Source organism: Brassica oleracea, chromosome C3, assembly GCF_000695525.1.
Source record: "Brassica oleracea var. oleracea cultivar TO1000 chromosome C3, BOL, whole genome shotgun sequence".
Classification (NCBI taxonomy): Eukaryota; Viridiplantae; Streptophyta; class Magnoliopsida; order Brassicales; family Brassicaceae; genus Brassica; species Brassica oleracea.
Window position 1 is genome coordinate 11,875,692 of NC_027750.1, and position 8,053 is coordinate 11,883,744.

Genomic DNA, 8,053 nt, shown 5'->3' on the forward strand with positions numbered 1-8,053 from the left:
TTTTTTGAATTCGTTTTTTATATATTATTTTTATTTATTTTTAAATTTTATTTTGAAAAAATAATATAATTTGCAAGTTATTTGGTTTCCTTAATTAAAAGATACTAGATTTAAAATGACAACTTTCTATTGGTTGGTGAACCTAAAGGTTCACCCTAGGGGGTGAACCCAAGAATAACTCACGTAAAACGCCTTTTTAAAACAAGACTTTCGTCAACGATGGTATTGTGGTAAAACTTAATACTCAATATTAAAACCATTTCTGTAAATCTTTGCTTGAACCGATTTTATTGATTCATCATGCTCATATATGGTGTGGTTGGTTCACGTAAACGAATTTTGTGTCTTCTTGCACTATTGACTTAATCAAGAATTAGGAAGAATGATGTATATGTTTGATTGGCTTCTGCGTATCCGACTTTAACTAACCTCTGCAGAGCGGTGCTTACCTCTCGTCGAAAAAGGCAACGGCCTTAGGCCCCATAATTTTTAGTTAATATTTAGGGCCCCATTTTATATATAAAATGCATTAGTTAGTGTTATATATGTTTACATACATACTGTACATAAAGAGTTTGGATTGTATATATCTTTGTTTTTCTAGATTTTAGTTTGGATTCTCTTTTTAGATTTCAATTAAACATAGTCACTATATCTATCATTTTAGTTTTCTGCGAACATACCGAAATCTTATATGAAGAGATCATTTGAAAAAAATATTTGCCTTAGCTATTGTCAAAAGAAAAAAATTACCCTTGAAAACGTTCGCACAGCACTGAACCTCTGGCCACTGAACTTTTGAAGGTAAAGCATAAGAGTGTGTCTAAATGTTTGGTTTTGGCTTCCGACTTATTCATGCTATACAGTTCAAAAAATTATACTTTTGGGCAGTACCGGCCTGAGCACAAGCACAGGAAGCATGTGCTTCTCGCCCTTCTTAGAATATCAAACATTTCGGCCTTGTAATACACAAAATCTTTACTAGAGTAGTCAGTTTATATAGCTAGTATTAATATATTTGTGGTGTTGAGTTCGAGTATTACTTATTACCATTTCCATTCTTTTTTATGTAACCAGACCAAATTTTAGTTTTCGCTTCCAGCCCATAATTGTTGAAGGCCAAGCATGCTTTTGACCCTTTTTAGGTTTTCAAATATTTTGCATGTTTTTTCATACTTGCCTCGCTACCATGTTCTCCTTTTTATATTCAACAACAGATCATTTGTGTCAGGCTTCTTGCATAACAGTTCTTGCTGTAAAATTTGTAAGAGCCAAAGTAGAAGCGGACCCACTTGAAAGGTTGCAGGGTCAATTGACACCACAAAAATATTAAATAGTATAAGTTTCAGTTTGTAAACTAAGATCATGTTTATTGGGGGTTCTTAGGTTGGTAGACGGTTTCTTATATTCCGGTAAGAACCCCAACCTAAGAACATAAACATGCTCTAATGTTTGTTATGGCTCAATTATGGCTCACTGGTAACAAAGTGCAGTAATGAACCTATAAATATTAGGTTCTATCCCTACCCAATGACCCTTCTAATATATTTTTCAAATTTACACATTTTATTTATATTGTGACCCCACATAAATTTTCTGCTGGATCTGCCACTGAGCCAAAGAGCAAGGGACCAATATCATATATATCCTGACTTTTACTATTTGAAGAAATCTGATGTCTTTTGGGCTAAAGAACGAAGATCTTTGCCTGTTTTATTCAAAAATTTCATGGGTATAACACTTAATCTCATTGCTTGTTCACTCTCATCCTAAGGGCACATATAATTGCCGAAGGTGGATTGGGGTTGAAGAGGCCCTGGAGATTGTTTAGCCAACAGTAAGTTGGAAGAGGTTTGAGAAGCTCGTGGTTAGGCTTCTGGATCATGAGAATTTCAGGACTAAGCAATGTAAATAGTTCTTTTGTTGTCTACTAACTCTTGAGTATTGATGAACAAAATATTATATACTAGTTTATAATGTATAAATGAAAATTAATGAGAGAATAGGAAGAAATCAAGCATTTTCCAAAAAAAAGTTTCATATCATACATATATTCATTTGCTTAACAAAACAAATACATTTTAAAAAAAAATACAAATAATTTTATCATAATATATGAATATCTATCGAACAAACATTACTTTATTTTATGAAAGTGTGTTTATTTAATTATATATTTAAATGTTATTATTTTACTTTTGATAATATTTATAAACATAAAACTTTTATAAGAATACACATAAGATATGTTACTATACTTTTCTGCTATACAAGTTTGAAAATTATTTACTTGAAATTTTTCTTTTCACATTTCAAATTTTTTAAAATTATTATATGTCAATTATATATTATCCAAAGTTTTCAAAATCACATATTACTAAATAAATAATGTTCCAACTCGGAATATTTTGTGTAAAAATACATGTGCATATATACATACTAGTTTTACAAGTGATTGTTTTTTATTAATTGCATAATAATGTTTAGGAATTAAAACCAACACAACATTAATTAATTTAAATATATTTTAAATTAAATATTAATGAGATTGGAAACATACCTGCAGCACAACACTCTGGATTGAAGCAGACAGAATGTTTACATAGAGGAAAGCCAGCCAAAGGAAACATATTTTCTTATTTCTCTTGTAACTATTGTGCAACTCTCTCTATATATATTACTCAATATTATTTTAAACATGATTGTTGACTTTTTTAATACATTAAATAGAAACAAATAAATTATAGTTTGAATAACAAAACGCATTAACCAAGTAGATTGACCAAATTATATACATTAGTCATTTGTGACATGATATGATATCTATCATTGAATTGATGTTTGACCGTATTTATACTCATTTATGTATTTTTTTTATCACCATATATGTTATTTATTATATGTTACACTTTAAGAAGAAAATAACAAGAATTTTAATAATTTTATGAAATTACAGATACATTCATGCAATATACATATATTATACCAATTTCAAAGATTTAACTAATAAATATCACACAAAATGGCCAAATATTTTATGATTACACACCAAAGATAGTCTTTCTTTTCTAGCCATAATGTGAAGATAAGTGTAGTAATACAAAAATGATAACATAATGTACGAGATCTTTAAATATATTAAACTATATATCCATTTTGTATATTATAACTCAATCTACATAAAACTAAAAGGTTTCAGATTTTTAGTAGTTAACCCCATTATACACGTGTTCATTTCAAATAGTGATCACATAGAAAACAAAAATATTTAAATTTTAGCGACATGATTCGAACATGCGCTGGTAAAGCCCACATGATTTTGTGTTTCGGCGCAACAAGGAGATAATCAAAATTAATGTACTAAATAAAGAATAATAAATGTCTCATGTGAACCTAAAATTATCTAAAGTTCTTTAAGTCGGTTATGTGAACATGAAAAAACATCAGTTCTAGACAATAAATGTCATGTTGATTTCATTTTTCTGTAACTCACTATCTCTAATACAAGTGTAAGTTTATTTTTTATTTTTATCTTCCTAGAAAAATTCATTGTATCGATCTCCCAAGTGTGTTACTTGTTTTCTCAAATAGTCTCTTTAGATCATCAAAGTGACTTATTTTGGTGAAGAAAATTTAACTAAGTTGAGCATGGAACTCAATTAAGACTTTCATCAACTAACATAAATCTAAAAAATAATTTTACAACAATTAATTAGTTGTAACAAAAGATCACATGAATTAATTTCAATATTTTTTGAAGTAAATATTTTAAACTAAATGAAACAATGTTACAACAATTTCATGATATGTAGTTTAATATTGAATGTTTTGATAGGAACGATTTCATGACGTAATATTTAATATTCATATTTTGTAAAATGGAAAAATTAGTTAATTATTTAAAATGTCATTTTTTCCAAAATTGTAAATTTTGAATACTTGGTACAAGAATTTATCTGATTGATTAACGACGGTGATCATATGAGTTATAATTTGACGACTTGTCAAGCTTATGTCAAACGAATTCATAGTTATTTAATAAGATAATAGAACTTAGAGCATATAGAGAAAATGTAAGTATTATGGAACATTTAGAACATTGTGGTTTGAATCCATAAAAATATAATATTATAGTAATTTTTGACAATCGTTGAAGACAACCAAAGAATATATAAGATTACATGAAACATATCTACTACACATATATAATGTACGTTTAAACGTTTTTCAAATTTTGAAGGTAGATGTACTCACGAGGTTTGGTGTGTACAAGTGCACCATTAATAATTTGTAATAACTTATGTTATCTTCTAAGTCAATGTCCCATAAATACGAAAATATTACAACCCCAAATCATCTTTAAAGATACAAAGGTTTTAATTGGTGATTTATCGAAAAGAACGTTATACGGGGTAAACCACATGAAATACAATAGGAATGAGATGAAAAAAAATGAAAAGATATAAATTAATTCGAATGAGTAGGAAAATATATTCATTTTGTTCATTCTCAAATTTAATAATTCATATTTTTGTTTTAAAATTATCTATGAAAAAAGGAATAAAAATATGTTGAAAATATTATCTATAAATGATAATTCTGGTAAAAAAAATTGAGGAATAAAGAGAAATTCAATATTCCCTCACATTTCTATGGTAATATTCAAAGCCAAATTTGTTAAATAAGTAGATATAGTTGTTAAGATTTTATATAAAAGTTCACATGTAATGAAAAAGGTATGCCATGATGGCTTATTCATTATAGTGTTTATTATTAATGATATTTAGATCATATATATATGATTTACGTAATGATAAGGATCACCCAATTATGGGAACGTTTAAAACACTGTGGTTGGTATCAATAAAAATATAGACCCTGTTGCAGCAAAAGTTTATCGTCCCACTTCCGATTGGCATGATAATTGCTGTCACATTTAGATTTTCTCTTTCAATCGTCATTTTCGCTATTTCTCCATTTTTTCCAACAAGTTCTGGCCACTTGAACTTTTTTCCTGAAAATTAATTATTTTATATAAAATTCTAAATATTAGTTTTATAGTACAGCAAAAAAAATTATTTACTTTATTTGAATACTACACTGGTTACAAGATAAGTAAGAAATAATATATTAAAATGGGATATATGTCATTTGAATTACGTAAGAGGATATAAATCGTCAGGAAAAATATTATTTAAGTCTATTTTTCAAAATATTTCATTTGGTTTTCAAATTGAACAAAGTAACACAACAAAATAAATGTTAATATATCACCACTATAATAAACTAATTAAAACAAGTTTATTACGTATAAATGGAAATAAATGAAAATAAATGAGAGAATAGGAAGAAATCAAGCATTTTCCAAAAAAAGTTTCATATCATACATATATTCATTTGTTTAACAAAACAAATACATTTTGAAAAAATACAAATAATTTTATCATAATATATGAATATCTATCGAACAAACATTAATTTATTTTATGAAAGTTTGTTTATTTAATTATATATATTTAAATGTTATTATTTTACTTTTGATAATATTTATAAACATAAAACTTTTATAAGAAAACACATAAGATATGTTACTATACTTTTCTGCTATACAAGTTTGAAAATTATTTACTTGAATTTTTTCTTTTCACATTTAAAAACTTTTAAAATTATTATATGTCAATTATATATTATCCTAAGTTTTCAAAATCACATACTACTAAATAAATAATGTTCCAACTCGGAATATTTTGTGTAAAAATACATGTGCCTATATACATACTAGTTTTACAAGTGATTGTTTTTTATTAATTGCATAATAATGTTTAGGAATTAAAACCAACACAACATGAATTAATTTAAATATATTTTAAATTAAATATTAATGAGATTGGAAATATACCTGCAGCACAACACTCTGGATTGAAGCAGACATAATGTTTACATGGAGGAAAGCCAGCCAAAGAAAACATTTTTTTTTATTTCTCTTGTAACTACTGTGCAATTCTCTCTATATATATTACTCAATATTATTTTAAACATGATTGTTGACTTTTTTAATATATTAAATAGAAACAAATAAATTATAGTTATAATAACAAAACGCATTAACCAAGTAAATTGACCAAATTATATACATTAGTCATTTGTTACATGATATGATATCTATCATTGAATTGATGTTTGACCGTATTTATACTCATTTATGTATTTTTTTTTTATCACCATATAAGTTATTTATTATATGTTACACTTTAAAAAGAAAAGAATAAGAATTTTAATAATTTTATGAAATTACAGATACATTCATGCAATATACATATATTATACCAATTTCAAAGATTTCACTAATAAATATCACATAAAATGGCCAAATATTTTATGATTACACACCAAAGTTAGTCTTTCTTTTCTAGCCATAAAGTGAAGATAAGTGTAGTAATACAAAAATGATAACATAATATACAAGATCTTCAAATATATTAAACTATATATCCATTTTGTATATTATAACTCAATCTACATAAAACTAAAAGGTTTCAGATTCATAGTAGTTAACCACATTATACACGTCTTCGTTTTAAGTAGTGATCACATAGGAAACAAAAATATTTAAACTTTAGCGATATGATTCGAACATGCGCTGGTAAAGCCCACATGATTTCGTGTTTCCGCACAACAAGGAGATAATCAAATTAATGTACAAAATAAAGAATAATAAATGTCTCATGTGAACCTAAAATTATCTAAAGTTTTTTAAGTCGGTTATGTGAAAATGAAAAATCATCAGTTCTAGGCGATAAATGTCATGTTGATTTCATTTTTCTGTAACTCACTATCTCTAATACAAGTGTAAGTTTATTTTTTACTAGGAGGGTGTACGCGTTTCGCGCGGAATATTATTTTTATTATTGCTAAAAACATGATTTTTTGGATAATGTAATTATGTTGTCGTTTTTATTTGTTAAGATCATTATTTGGTGTTTTTAGTGTGTTATGTAGTAATAGATGATATGTTAATATATTTTGTGTTTGTATTTTCGAATAATGTGTTGTTGTGTGTATAGTACTTGTTAGTAGTGAAATGAGCATCTAATGTAAAAGATTATTGAATTTCAATAACTTTGTTGATTCTAAGATTAGCGGGTTCAGCGTCAAAATTGTATTATATTTTTTTCATATTTTTGAAAATTATAACTTGTAAGATGTTTTTGCCCTCTCCCTATATTTTAACCTTGAGCCATCCCCGTCTATGTATTTCATTACCTTTCTGGTGTGCGGTGCTTCTCACCATCACCGGAAAAAGACTTACATCTTTCTCTTGTTCTTCCTTGTCTTCTTATTATATGGTATTTGTTGTAGATCGGGTTTATGAGTTTTCAGTTTTTCGGTTGATTCTCACGGCATTGTAGGTTGTTCCAGTCAATATTGATTGCACCTCTTCTTCCTTAGATTTCAGCTGATGTTAGGAACTGCATCTTCTTGGTTGGGTTAGAGTTTAGTCTTTTTTGATGTTGTATTCCTCAACGTTGGCTTACCGTCAATAGTCTCTGCTCGTCTTTGTTTTCAAGATCTAATTTTTGGTGTTCTGACTTCTATGCTCTCTTTCATAGCTCGAGGACGGCTTCATTGTTTGCTGATTTCGTTTCGTCTCCCTTTCCCTCTCTATTCTCGCATCTCTTTGCAGCTTTCATCGCATGTCTGGTGGCTCTCCCTTTCACCATGTTTGCCACTCGAGGTTTGTATAATGTTTTCGTTCGTGCATGTTATATGGGCTTGGAGTTATTTCTAGTCTCAAGTTTAGTCTCTGATTTCTTGGTGGTTGTCTTCCATTCTCCCTCCCTTAAGTTGTTTCTTTTCTTTCCATGTTTCCTTTGTATAGGTGTGCGGAGTTAGTCTCTTGGAGTTTTGGTCCATTCTATCTAGAGCTTTGTGGTTTTTCACTTGCATGGCTGTGTTGTATATTTTGGTATGGTTCCCAAATGGAGAAAGAAAAGGGAGGAGGTTTGAAAGCATACCAAGATACAGACACTGTATGACTTGGTGGCTTTGGCCT